This window comes from Protopterus annectens, chromosome 3.part1, assembly GCF_019279795.1.
Source record: "Protopterus annectens isolate FY-2018-M chromosome 3.part1, PAN1.0, whole genome shotgun sequence".
Lineage (NCBI taxonomy): Eukaryota > Metazoa > Chordata > Ceratodontiformes > Protopteridae > Protopterus > Protopterus annectens.
The window spans coordinates 1,382,439,175-1,382,453,687 of NC_056732.1; positions in this window are offsets into that span (position 1 = coordinate 1,382,439,175).

Here is a 14,513-nt window from a genome sequence, read left to right on the forward strand (position 1 = left end):
CTTTCTCTGCATCAAGACCCATGAACAACAGTGGTATTTTCTTACATTCTACTTCCCTCTGGATAATCAGTGTTCTCTTAATGTTGCCAAATGTTTGCCTCTCCTCCACAAAAGCACATTGATCTATATCTATCAATTTTGGCATCACTTTTGCCATTCTTTCAGCCATTATAGACATAAACACTTTGTAATCATGATTTAGTACTGAGAGGGGCCTGTTTGAAGCTGGATCTGATGGATCTTTACCCTCTTTAGGTATTACAGCTTCCACTCTATCTTCCACGATGTTGATACTTCTCCTCTTAAAGTGCCATTAAACAAAACCTTCCAAATCTTTATCAGTTTTTTCCCTCCTAGCTTCCAAACTTCCACAGGAATACCATCTATTCCTGTGGATTTTCCTGTACATTGGTTATACATCAACATTTTATCACATCTCCTCCTGTTCTGTTAGTAATTGAGCCTTCTCTACCTCTAACCATGGCATATTTCATTCTTCCATAAACATTTCCGTTTGTCCATTGATTTCCATATTTCTCTGCTTTATACAGACTTTCATAGAATTTCCGAAATATTTGTAATACTTCTACAGGATCCCTTGTTATCTTCCTTGCCATAGGCTCCCTAAGCTTGGTAACAGCCCTTTCTACTTTCTGTTGCCTTAGTTGTTGTGCTAAAAGTTTTTGTGCTCTAGAGTTATTATCAAAAAATAGTTACTTAACAGCAATCTTTCTAAACTCATGCACATTATCAAGGAAATTCCTTATTTTCTGTTTAGTAATCTGTACTTGCTCCTCTTCTTGTTCTGTGAGATTCCCCCTATTTTGCAATACTTTAAAATTTGTTTGTCCATCTAAATAATTCTTGTTACTTCTTAACCATATCTCCCTTTCTTTTATTTCCACCCTATTTTTAAACTCCACTTTAATTTTAATCCACTCTCTAGCTACATTTTCAGAAGAATTTAAGGCCTGTAAGAATATGTTATTAAAGTGTTTTATAGCAGTATCTGGCAGCATTGCTCTTAATACATTCCAGTTATATTCTTTAGTGTTTCATTGAAAATATATTTGCTTTAATTGGTTGTATTTAATATTTGATAATACACAATATATTTATCTAGGTTATGGTGAGTTCTAATAGCATATGTTGGTATGTGGTTATTTATGCTGAGAGGCATCCTACTTTTGTCAGTTTGTCTGGCTTGTTTCTAAGAATCCAATGTAATGTTGAGTGTCTCCCTAAAGTTTTATTGATTCTAGTTGGTGTGGTTATTAAATGTCTGAAGTTTTAAAAGTTTATGCATTCAGTGAGAGTGATGCAATTTATAACTTGTCAGTCTATATTTAAGTCTCCAAGTATTATAGTTTCATGGTTAATTTGATGGGATAGCCAATATAGGATGTTTTCAGTTGTATCAGCATTATTCTCTGGTGGCATATAAATTGCTGTTAAACATTTTTTTAGAAAGAGAGATGGTGCAGCGGTAGCATTGTCGCCTCACAGCAAGAGGTTCTCCCGTTCGATTCTCGGCTGGAGCGCCTTCTGTATGGAGTCTGCATGTCCTCCCCGTGGTCGAGCAGCATTCAAAAGACATGCGTGAATGAGCATGACTTCTTTGAAGGTTGGGCATCAGCCTGACACCTCGGCACCATAAAAATCTACTGCCAATCATTAGCGGACCGGAGTTCCGCTGTGGCGACCCCTAACTGGGAAAAGCCAAAAGAAGAAGAACATTGTTGATTTTTAGGACCATTATTAGTAGTTCAACATTGTTAAATTTGGGTATTTCCTGTGGAAGTAAGGTAATGGTTAGAGAAATTTTATAGATTGCTACATCACCTGTATGCTTGTTTTGTCTGTCATGCCTGAGTATATTGTATCCTGGGGGCGGGGAGGTGGGGGGGGGGCTGATCTCATTATCCTTTATTTCATTTTTTTAAACAGGTTTCAGCTATGACTACATCAGGAGTATATGTGGAACGATAAACATAAATGATGGATTTCATTGCACATACTTCTTAGGTTCATATTTAGTAAGGTGAGGTTGGGTTCTGTTTTTTTTTTTTTTTTTTTTTTTTGCTGAGATGTATTAGGTGACTGATTTATTTTAGGGTTAGAAATGATGGTTTTATGAACAGTGGGACCAGGGTTGGGGTGAATATCTCCACTAATTTTTTTTAATTGATATTTTGCAGAGGGAAGAGTGTAACCAGTTATATTTTGGTCTTGGTTTGATATTTAATCATTAATTTGGATGATTAGTTTTAAATTATTTATAGAAAAATAAATCAGATATTGTTTGCTTGTAGAGATAGGGTATTATGGAAAAAGACAGGTTGGGTAGATGTTGATATTCTTTGTGAGGATTGGTTGAAGTCCTAAGTATTTGAAGGAGATGGATTTGCTAATTGGTGATAAAGGCTAGTAGATTGAGGAGAAATAGTAAAATAATCTGACTTAGAGGCATCTTATTTAACTTGGGTTTTATATTTGCTTTAAATTAGGATAATAAAATGTTAGGAGGGTAGTGAGTTGTTTGTAGAGATGTAATTTGATAGTTATAGGAGGTAAGGATTAAAATAATTTGAGAGAGAGTTTTGGGTGTTAAAACTAGAGTGGGTGTTACTATTGAGAGTAATTGTATTGCTTGTTTTCCTACTGGAGGGAACTGATGGTATTGGTTAGAGGAATATGTGGGTGGTGCTATGGGAGTATAAATGTAGAGTAAGAGGGGGTGGGTGAGATTTGGGGCTAGAGTTGGGAGTGGATTGAGCCCAAGCATTAGCGAGGGCAAATGAAGTGGGTCGAATACTTGTCAAGTGACAAAGAAAACAGTTGGTGACTTAACATAAACAGCCACAAGTCTGCTGAGAGATTAAGTAAAAGGAACAATGCAGTTTAAAAGGCCTCTGTGCTAGTAGATGAATGTCTTGATTTTGTTGCTCTAGAACACAGTTTTAGTAGGACAGTTAGTCAAATATCACCTTGACCTGACTAATGGTGATAACAGTAAAAAATTGCACTTTACTGTTTGAACAACAGTGTAATGTAAGGAGGTTTCTATGGACTTTGAAATGCAAAGTTCAAAAGCCTACCTCAACCCACACAGACCATTAAATCAATGAGAAAAAGTAAGCCAGAATGCAATAGTTCAGCTCTGGAAAAATACTGGCTGAGAACTCAAAAGTGGTTACACAAGAAGAGAAATAATGGAGACAGTAGACTGCTAAAAACAATTGAGCACAGTTAAAGGGGTAAGCAGCCAGTCACTGCTTAATGTTAGTATCTCACTTAATTTTGCTGTTGTCCATCTTCATGTATATAAACATGAATGATAAACAGCCAAAAGCGTTCAACCTGAACAACGAAAAATGTAAAAAATGTGTAGAATGCCTTTTCCTCAGTGTCTTGAAACGCCAAACTTTAAACTATAGTGAGCTGCTTCAAAAATGAAAATGAAAATCTCCTCTGGCACATGGAATAAAACCAAAGGTTTATTTGTAGAAATAAAGTCCAACTAGCTAAGCGCTTTCACCCGCAACAAAGCCAGCTTCATCAGAACAACATTACAAAAAAACGTTAGCATTTAAATAAACATGCAACAACCAGGAGAAGCCCACAAAAACTGGTAAAAGTTTGTAGAGCATGTGTTTTAGAGTTTGGTCCACATGTTACAAAAATACAGAAAATAATGGTCAATATTTGGAATATTATTTTAGCGGATCAGGACATAGTTAATATAATGGGGACCCAACCCCTATTTGTGAACAAAATGGGACGTAACATTAAGAATTATCTTGAGAGAGGTCATATAGTTAAGGCCCCTATTAATAGGTACACTAAAAAATGTGGAAGTTGCAAGCAATGCCATGCTATATTTGAAGAAGGAGGAATTATTTTAGACAACTGATTATATATTTAGCTAAATGTACTGTTTGTCCAGGATTTTACATAGGAAAGACAGAGAGGAAGTTTAACAAACGTATTTATGCACACTTGTACAGTATAAGGACTAAGGATGTTAACAATGCCTTATATAGGCATGTGAAAAAGCGTGGGGACAGACACAATTTTAAATTTGCTATACTAGACAGTGTTCAAATAGACCCTAGAGGGGGTGATTACAAAGGAATGTTATCCTACAAAGAAATTTGGTGGCAGCTTTACACTGACGCTTCTACAACACCAGGGCTAAATGATTATATTACCATCAAGCCTTTTTTGAATACTGCTTGCTGATACACATGTTATATTGTTTAAGACATTCAACTGAGGTTAATTTAGGATGTCTTACAAAACACCTTGACAAAGAAATGAAGTGAACAATTTAATGTTACATTATATTTTTTTATTATTGTTTCCAAATTGAATGTTTTAAACAGTGATGGACACATATGGATGTTGTCTTATTTGTAATTGACTTATTAGAGAGAGTCAACTGAGTTTTAACATTAGGGTATATGTCGTTTTAAATTTCAGTGCATTTGGCGCCAAAACGTTTATTTAAATGCTAACAGTTTTTTGTAATGTTGTTCTGATGAAGCTCGCTTTGTTGCGGGTGAAAGCGCTTAACTAGTTGGACTTTATTTCTACAAATAAAGCTTTGGTTTTATTCCATGTACCAGAGGAGATTTTCATTTTTATTTTTGTAGTAGCTCACTATAGTTTAGAGTTTGGCGTTTCAAGACACTGAGGAAAAGGCGTTCTACACATTTTTTACATTTTTCGTTGTATATAAATATTGTATAGAGCTGGAATGTTATAGAAATTAGTATTTCTAAATAAGTCGAGTGCATGAAGTCAAACTTTATACTACTGCAAATTTGGTGTGCTTTTAAGTAACCCTGATTGGTTAATGGCAGTTTTAATGCTTTTCCTTTCATTGTATATGTCTACAAGCCTACTTCTTATAATGCAGTTGTGACCAGGTATGCTGAAGGAGGTCATTGCAGATCTTATGTTAGAATGTTATTGGTTTTGTTGAACAGTCTATAAGGAGGTAAGTTTTTGTGTACATTTATTCTGCTAAACCCCATATCTTGCTTTTACAAGAGTCACATTTAAAGGGTATGGGACATGGGAAACTTTTCCTGATCTAAGTATGAAAAGAGCTATTGCCTTATGGCAGAAGCATATCCCTTTTAAACCTTGTGATGTATTGGTAGATAACAAAGGATGATTTGTTTTACTAAAGGGAAGGTACCAGGGCTTGTTTCTCACTAATGACAATGTTTGTATTCCTGCATGAGCCTGCATACAAGAGATAGCTACATTTGTTAAACTTTGTTTTGTTTTTCAAGAGGGGGGTAGTGATATGGGGGGGACTGAAATATTATTTTATCTTATAACAAGCCATCGGCCAGCCAAAGGACCAAAGCTCTTACACAACTGTTGAAACTTTTTCTTAAATATATTAATATGTTTAGGGTGGCTGATATTCATTAATTTCTGAAGTTACCAAGTGAAATATATATACATGTTATTCCATAGATTTCAATCATTTTTCCAGGATTGATATAATCTTTATAACAAAAGAACATTGTCATATGGCTGTGTATTTGGATACCAACCCTATTATCCTCTCTGACCCCACAGCCATTAAACTGGGCTTGAATGTTATCAGTCAGTTCTCTAACTGACACTGGAGGATTAACATACAGTTATGCAAAGGGCTGACTTTTACAAAAAAAAATGCAACAGCTTTTTCTTTTTGGAGGATATACTCTGCAGATAAGTCTAGCCTGTTTGTGAATGATTGGGATATCTTTAAGAAGTCCCTGGCAAGGATTCTGCAAGGTTAGACTATAAGGGTCTTACATAAAGACTTAAGTTAGAGTCTCTCTAATCTGATTTATTAGATGCTCAGACTTGGGAATTTGGATACTGCCTCCTCAAAGTTAACTGATTATTATGGGTATAAGGCAGAGCATGCTTTGAGTGTGCTGAGGATTAGCAAGTTTGAACTATTTGGTAAGAATGCTAAATGTCTTGCCTTTGCCTATGTAAACAAGTGACAGACAGGTGCATGAGTAAACTATGTGACCCCTCTACTCGGGAAATGTTAAATGCCCCAGAAAGGATTATGTCAGTTCTTGTAAAGTATTTTACTAAACTTTAGTCTGATGCAGATGAGCACATGGAAGAAGGGGACGTGGGTAAAAGAAAAGAATGTAGATATCCCCTGCCTAAGATAGATCAGGACAATGGAAAAGTGTTGTTATGACCGATAACTGAGGCTGAAGTTCAGGACTCATCAGAAAATATGGCACATGGGAAGATCACAGGTAGTGATAGTCTTGCATTTGAAATTTATATGGACTGAAAGGATAGATTTGTTAAACAATTTTATTTATTGGCTAATGAAATTGTTAAAGAAATGTATTTCCCAAAGTCCAGGAATGAGGCTATAATAGTTTTAATATGTAAGCCTGGAAAGGACCCAAGCTCCCTGCATCATATAGATTGATATTACTATTTTGAACCATAATTATAACAGACTCGCTAAAGTTCTTCCTAAACTAATACATATAGATCAAACAGTTTTTATTAAAAGAAGATCAACTTTTGACAATATCATATAGATCCTGCTTATTATGGAAGATGCCCAGGAAACCGATAAACCCTTATTAATTGCCAGTCTGGATGATGAAAAGGCATTCAGCAGTGTTAGATGGCTTTTGCACCGGGACACTTTATAGGCCATGGCTTTTTCAATGAATTTTATCAAGTTAGTGTTCACTACTATATCAGGTATCACCTACAAGGTTGAATGTCAAGTCATACCTCTTCCAGCAAATCTCAGTAACTAAGGGTACATGGCAGGGATGCCCCCTCTCCCCTCTCTTATTTGCCATTTACATGGAGCCATTAGCTGTTAATCTCTGATAGTCTACGTGGAGTGGTTACAATTATGGTGTTATTATACACAAGCTTTCACTATATGCAGATGATTTGATAGTTTATTTAACTAATCCTGAATTGGATTTAACTCAATTATTTTCATCACTAAGGAACTTTGCGGACATGAGTGGATGTAAAGTAAATCTTGGTAAAACTGAATGTCTTAAAACCAATTTCATCCCTTCTGGGTCACTTAGGAATCAATACTCATTTACAGAATGGGGAGTCAGTTAACATATTAGGACTACAAAACTGTTTAAACAACGACCCCCGTGATAACTAAAACAAAAATAAAATAATAAAATCACTGTGTTTCAGCCAAAACTCTCCACAACCTTCCAAAGGTATGACATGTTTTATTGAGACATAAAAATGTTTAAAAAGTATTCATTGAACGCTTTCAATCAAACATTTTTTCTCTAAAAGGAAAATGTTTTCTTTCAAAGTCCCAGTCTTTGTTGCATATTTCACAGTCTTTATATTGTTTCCCGTATTTTGTTGGTCATTGAAAACAAAAGGCTTTTTAAAAAAAATTGTCTATATCCACTTTATCAGTCCCATCCACATTAAATTGTCGTGTAACTGCAGTATTAAAGCCAAACCCCCTTCCCCCCATTGTATAAAACAGTACCTGTGGTTTTTGGCCTTGCACCAGTTCCATGCATTGTGGAAATGCTGAAAATACCATTTCCACCACTCTCCTTTGTCCCAGTACCATTTCTCAGTTCATTCATGCTTCAATACTCATTTACAGAATGGGGAGTCAGTTAACCTATTTAGGACTACAGTTGCATCCTCCTTTGGAAGCATCTCTTTAGGTTACACTGGGAAGCACATTGTTAAGAGTTAAAGCATACTGTGGTACATGGAAATTACTTTGCACAGATATGATACAAGTTAGTGTAATTAACTGGTATGTGCTTCCCATACTATTATATGCCTCACAAGATATATGTCTGCCCTTAACCTTTTTTGCTATAAACTTAAATCATATATTAGGGACTTCATTTGGTTAAGGGAGAATCCTAGGATCGGTTAGGATCTTCTTACACTCCTCCCACCCCAAAAAAATAGGTCTGGGTTTGCCTAATTTTGAACTTTACCCACAGGCAGCTAGATTTAAGACATTCAATGAATTGATTGACCCAATAAACAGGCAATATAGAAGGAAATGTTGTATAGAACAGGGGGCTCATTAACATATCTGATAAGCTTATTTACAGAATAAAAACTGAATTTAGTTGGAACTATAAACACCTCACATTCTTGATTTTGTTAGTTTGTGGGGGGTTTGACTCCTTAAGTATAAGTCCCTGGCTAAGAGACACCTTACCTATCAGATAGATCTTCAGTTCATTGGGGAGCTTGGCGGAGAGAGGTTGTAGAAGGGTTAAAAGAGTGCAGAGCTTTATGGCACAGGAGGAGCTGTTACATAATTCCCAACTAGTATATTGGGAGCACTTTCAGACCCTCTTCACTCTGCCAGATACAGATGACTTTTCCCTGAAGCTTAAAAGCAATAAGTTGGCCAAAGTTATGCCAGGTGAGAGGTCTAAGCTGGTGACGTGACTGTTGAAACCTATCTCCTATGTTTATGAAAGGCTACTTGAACAGAAAATGGACATAGTTGACAAATGTAAGGTCTTGTGGAATAAGGCTTTAGACATGGGATTGCCTTAATGCAAATTTTGCTTCTTTGGTTAGCAATGCCAATTTAAGTATTTCTACACTCCAGCTAGACTCAATAGAATATTGCAGGGATACCATACCAGTTGTTGGAGATGTCAGTCCAGTGCTGTTAGAAAATGGATGCACATATTTTAGTCTTGTCCACCTCTCTCAAAATTTGGAGAGATGTTACAGAATGTCTGTGAACATATATGGCCCAGATGTGTAAAGATTAATTTAGAGATATTTCTTTTAAGACTTCCCCTTCTTATCTTATTGAATCTTTTGCTTTTGTGTGCTAAGAAATGCATTACCAAAACAGGGATATCCCATCTTTTTCCTAGATACATGGACCTGTACACTTTGATGGAGGAGTTGGCTTCCCTTGAATTAAAATTAATTATACCATTAAAATGAAAATTCATAAGAAATGTGGGATGGGAGGTTGGCATGTGGGATGGGAGGTTGGCATAATGGTTAAGGTGTTTGCCTTATAAACCAAAGGTGCAGGGTTTGATTCTCAAATGGGGTAATTGGCTAGGCTTAAAATGGCCCACAAAGGCAGTTAGCCTAGTATTAATCTATGAATCTATGAATCTATGGGATAGATAGAAGCTGGTTGCTACAAGGCACCATTGTAACTTTTTAAGCAAATATGTTTAGCACGCACCAACAATATAATCTTTTCTTTTTGCTTCTAGCTTCTTTTTATTGTATTGTTGTGCCTTATTTTAGGGTGTGTATTAATTCTGTAGCATCTATATTCTCTTTTTGTATTTTCTCTCTGTCCTTTTTTCATTATCCATTAATGTTTATATTAATGGAATTGTAACATATAAGTTCATTGTTATGGTTAATTAACTTGCAATAAAGAGATTTTTGTTGGTTAAAAAAAAGAAAGAAAGATTTATATGAGGCTGACCCTGTCATTTATTTATATTTTAAAATGTTAAGCTGCTAATTATGCTGCTGCCTGGCTACATATGCAGGTAAGAGCTGTGATCCTTATATAATAAATCCTGTCATTTCCTTAGTATAATTCTAACAGCCTTAGAGGGTTATCACGTGTTCTGCATCGCCCTGTAGGACTGGTGTCTCATAACTACTGCATCATAGTTGAATAATGCTTATGAATATTCCAATGCAGATGATAGATCAAGGATAGTTTATGCAATGCACTTATTACTATTTATAAGTTAGCATACACAACAAGATGTAATACATAGCAAGTTCCTTCAGTGGCAGGAACCTGGTCAAATGTCACTCTTGAGGTCCATGGTTACCATGGAAACTTCTTTTTGGTACAGCTGCCTTGGTCTGCTTGCAGGTCTAATAAACTGTATATAAGTTAAATTCTAGTGCATTTAAAAATAACACAAATGCTGAGTACAGCGAAAAAGGCCTAGGTATCTTTAACCTATAAAAAGCTTATATTAATTAATATGGATAACAAAAAATATCCTCTTTAGGCCAAAGCACCCAGATGCTGACTGTCTCACTTTTTATTTTGTTGATGAGTAACAGACTCATTGAATGGCTTGTCAGAGACTAACTGTGATGCTATAAGAAGAGCAACCTTTTCCACAACCTTGCATTCCCATTTTTTTTTTTTTATTTCCAAGCAACATTTTGGGAAGAACACTCTGGATAAATAAAAGCAATGACACAATCACACCTGTAGAAGCCTTAGTTTGCTTTTCTTTGACACTCCACTCCATTTGTTTCCATGGTGTTCCTCAGGGTTCTTTCAGAAATGGATATGGTATATCAGACTGACATCAGTCCATCAAATCCTGCATGGTCATATCCAACAAAAAACAAACAAGCTTCCAATGAAATGAGTTCATATAGAGAGTAAATCCCTTCTATTTCCCCATTTGGGGAGGTGTGGCCTGTGCACCACCCCTAATATAATTACCTCTGAGACTAGCAAACCTCTGGGGAAAGCTATAATTTCTTTCTTCCTGGATGATGTGTGCTGCTTACAGCATCATTTCATTGTTCTGTAATGTCCTATACTGTTCTCTTAGCTCCAAGTATAACACTTTGCATTTTTCCCACAAATGCACTTCAGACTTGACTTGTTCACCTCAGTGTATCAATGCATATCCTCAGAAACTGTCTTAGAAGATTTTCATGTCATTCATTCAGAAAAATAAAATTATTTACCTTTAATTCATCAAGAAAATACATAAAGAGAATATGCTAAAGAAACTGAAAAAACTGATAAACTAAGGAAATCAGCAGCCTTCTCAGACAGAAATATCAGCACCATATGCAAATGCAGCAACACAAAAGAATGGGAAACATGTCAATGTGTTAGCATACTAGCAGAAAAGGCTAAGATAATAAGCTGTACATAGGCTACACTAAGCAGGCTTTGGTTTGATTCCCACAACCTCTCAAATAATGTGTGGCTCTTAGCAATGGTTATCCAGAGCATATATCTCAACCTGCAGACATTGAAAATAGCAAAAGCCCTTGAAAAATAATGAAAGCCCAGAAAAAATGTGTACATCTAATTAACATAAGATATGACTACATAATAGCACATAATTCTTCTTGCTTCTAGTAGAAATGTGGGATACTACTCAGAAATACATTTTTAAGTAAACAAAAAGTGACAAATTGATGGAAAAATATAAATACGTATTAAAAAGAGTGTAACATCTGCAGGCTTTAATGAACTGTATCACAAAATTCTACTACACAAGGTCATTTATTTTGCTTCAGTAAAAGGGAGTTGCAAAATGTGTGTTCTCTATAAATTGTTGTTGCCACTAGTATGTTGGTCATGTAGTATGGTTTTCTGTGTAGGAGACAGCTTCAAAAATCACATGTGATAAGGGGGATTCAGAAAATTGTGTGAAGGAGTAAGTCAAGACTGAAAACAGGAACATACCTCCAAAATTGGGACATCCTAAATTAGGCCTGAAAACAGGAATGTTCCTCTAAAATATGTTCTTATGAAAGGTCTGATTCAGAGCAAAACTACCAGGTAAGTTCTGATAATAAGAGATTGTGTTTAGTGGGTCTTATCCAGATAACAAAAACTAAACAATTAAATCATTGTATGGGAAAATGGTTGCAAAAGACAAAAATAAAGTGAATTTGAAAAACAATGAAGGATCTTGGATAAAAAAGAAAGTCGGACAAACTAGAAAGTAATGCATGATAGAATCAGCAGAAACACCATTTCACATGGATAAAAACTGAAGTTTAATTCCTCCAGCAAGTAGATACCAGAGTAAGGCAAGCAATGAAAACAATACAAATAGTTCTAATATTAAACCAACAGATTAAGCGCTTTCATCTTCTTACAGAAGACTTCATCAGAGTAAACAGAACCCTTCTCTACACCCATTTTTATAGTACATTACTCATCTTCCATTGGATAAAACATGAATTAAGTAATTAATTAATTATGCAAATGGTGCCAGTGAACTAGAATTAAAAAAAAAACAGTATCATTAGTAAAGTTATTTAAACAGTACTCACTGCAGAAGACAGTTTTTTAAAAAACAGTTTCTGTACTTTTAGTACTTTTGTTTTCAGTGTATAGCAAGATATAAATACATATAAAAGATCTTGTTCAAACCCTAAAACTACTCATAAAGGTAAAACAAACAAAAAATCCATTACAAGATATAGGAAACAGCCATAAAAAGTTAACATGGTTTTACAATAGGCATAGTAATGAATGTGTATGCATAATTTAGTTTTTAGCAATTCTAGGCTTAGACGGCTTCATTTTTAAGGCAGGAAAAAGTGAAATATGATCATTCATACCGGGTGGGGTACAGGCATCCAGTTTTAACTGCCATATCATTTCTCTATATTCTAACATATTCTCCCAATCCCCACCCCTATCACCAGGACCCAAAACTTAAAATCTGCCTGTGTGCACACCAGACTGTGCCTATACAGAGCATTGGTTTCTCTTTTTCTATTGATGCCATAATTATGTCATATACACATTGTCTCAAAGTACATTCGATTTTACCAACGTAATATGCCCAACAATATTTGCAGTAAGCGAGATAGACCACCTCTTTTGAATAACAGCTGTTGTACATCAAAGTCTTAAGGCTAGAAGGTATACTTGGTATTTCTAAACTCCTGCAGTTAGCCATAAAAGTACATTGGGAACACCTACCACACTTGTGTCCCCATTTTAGCTATTGTCCCATTGATGTTACTACTCATCTTCTTTTCCAATATTTCCTTAAGACTATAATTTCTCTTATAACTGTACCTCAATTGTCTGTTAAATATGTCTAACCTACTGGCATACTTTGAAACATACCCCATACTCTAGTTATGGTTTTCTTTATCCACCATGTATCTTGGTCAAAGGTCATTACTAGATAAGGTGTAACAGATGATGTCCCTGTAACCAAACCCTGTTCTTTTATTAAAGGTTCCCCATAGAGTAAGGGTATTTACAAATTTCCCCATCCTTGTAGCGCTTGTTATTTAATGGTTCTAATCAATTGATCCTGGTACCCTCTTTCTAAAAAAAGAGAATGAACATAATCTAATTCCTGTATAAAATCATCCTTGTTCGATGTCATCCTTGCAACTCTTACCATTTGTCCCCTCAAATAGGGATGACTACTTTGTAAGTGTAGGTAACAGTTGGAGAAACATCTTTTCCTATAAACCTTAGATGTAAATCTGCTGTTATCCTAGTCTTTTTCTATGCAGACGTTCAAGTAATTAATTTTATTCAATCCTATTTCATGGGTAAAACTTAGAAATTGTGTGGTGGAATTCAAGAATTCAATAAAATTGGGAATCATCACAAGGGGTCCCTTCCACACAATAAAAATATCGTCCAAAAAATGAAAGTACCTAGAAATATAATCTTTATGCATGGAATCAAATACATGATGGATTTCCCAATATAACATAACAATGGTAGCAAATATGGGGGCACAGGATGAACCCATGACAACCCCATTTAGTTGGTGGTACAGCTCCCCCTGAAAAATCAAAAAAATTATTTTTGAGCACCAGCTCCATATTTTCAAGTACCAACCTAAAATCAGCTGAAGATAGAAATCCAAACTCTATCAACATGTGTTTGAACCATTCTAGGGCTTTTTGGTGTGGAATAACAGAAAATAAATCCTTGACGTCCACTGTCACAAAAATAAATTCAGATTTAAACTCTAAACATCCTATCTTATGTAAAAAAATCCAATGAATCTATAAGAATATGTGGGTATTTGCATTGGTACTGTTTTAATTTTGTGTCCACAAATATTGCCAGGGGCTGTGTTTTTGAACCCTCAGAGGTAACAATAGGTCAAAGGGGTGGGTTTCTTTCATCCTTAGTGACCTTGAGGATCCCAAACATACTGGGTATGAAGCGTTTTGTAACCTTCAAAAAATGGTTTAGTTGTTCGTTAATAAGACCTTGCCTTAAATTATCATCCAAATTCCGTCAATATTGTTATAAGCTAAATTCAACTCATTTTTAGACACCACAGCATACCTATTGTTGGCGTTTAGGATCTCTGCAATTTTGGTAGTGTAGTCCATATTATCCATCAACAACACCCCACCCCCCTTGTCAGGTTTCATCACTCTCAAATTAACTGTGTTAGTCAGTTCTGTCAACACCCTTCTTTCTTCTCTGGTTAAGTTATTTTTAAACCATCTTTGTTTGTTGAACTCTTTTCTTCTAAGTTCATAAATAATAGTATTTTTATAGTATATTACTCATCTTCCATTGGATAAAACATTAAGTAATTAATTAATTATGCAAATGGTGCCAGTGAACTAGAATTTAAAAAAACAGTATTATTAGTAACGTTATTTAAACAGTGCTCACTGTATAAGGCAGTTTTTTTTTAAAAAAAACAGTTTCTGTACTTTTAGTACTTTTGTTTTCAGTGTATATCAAGATATAAATACATACATATATACATATAAAA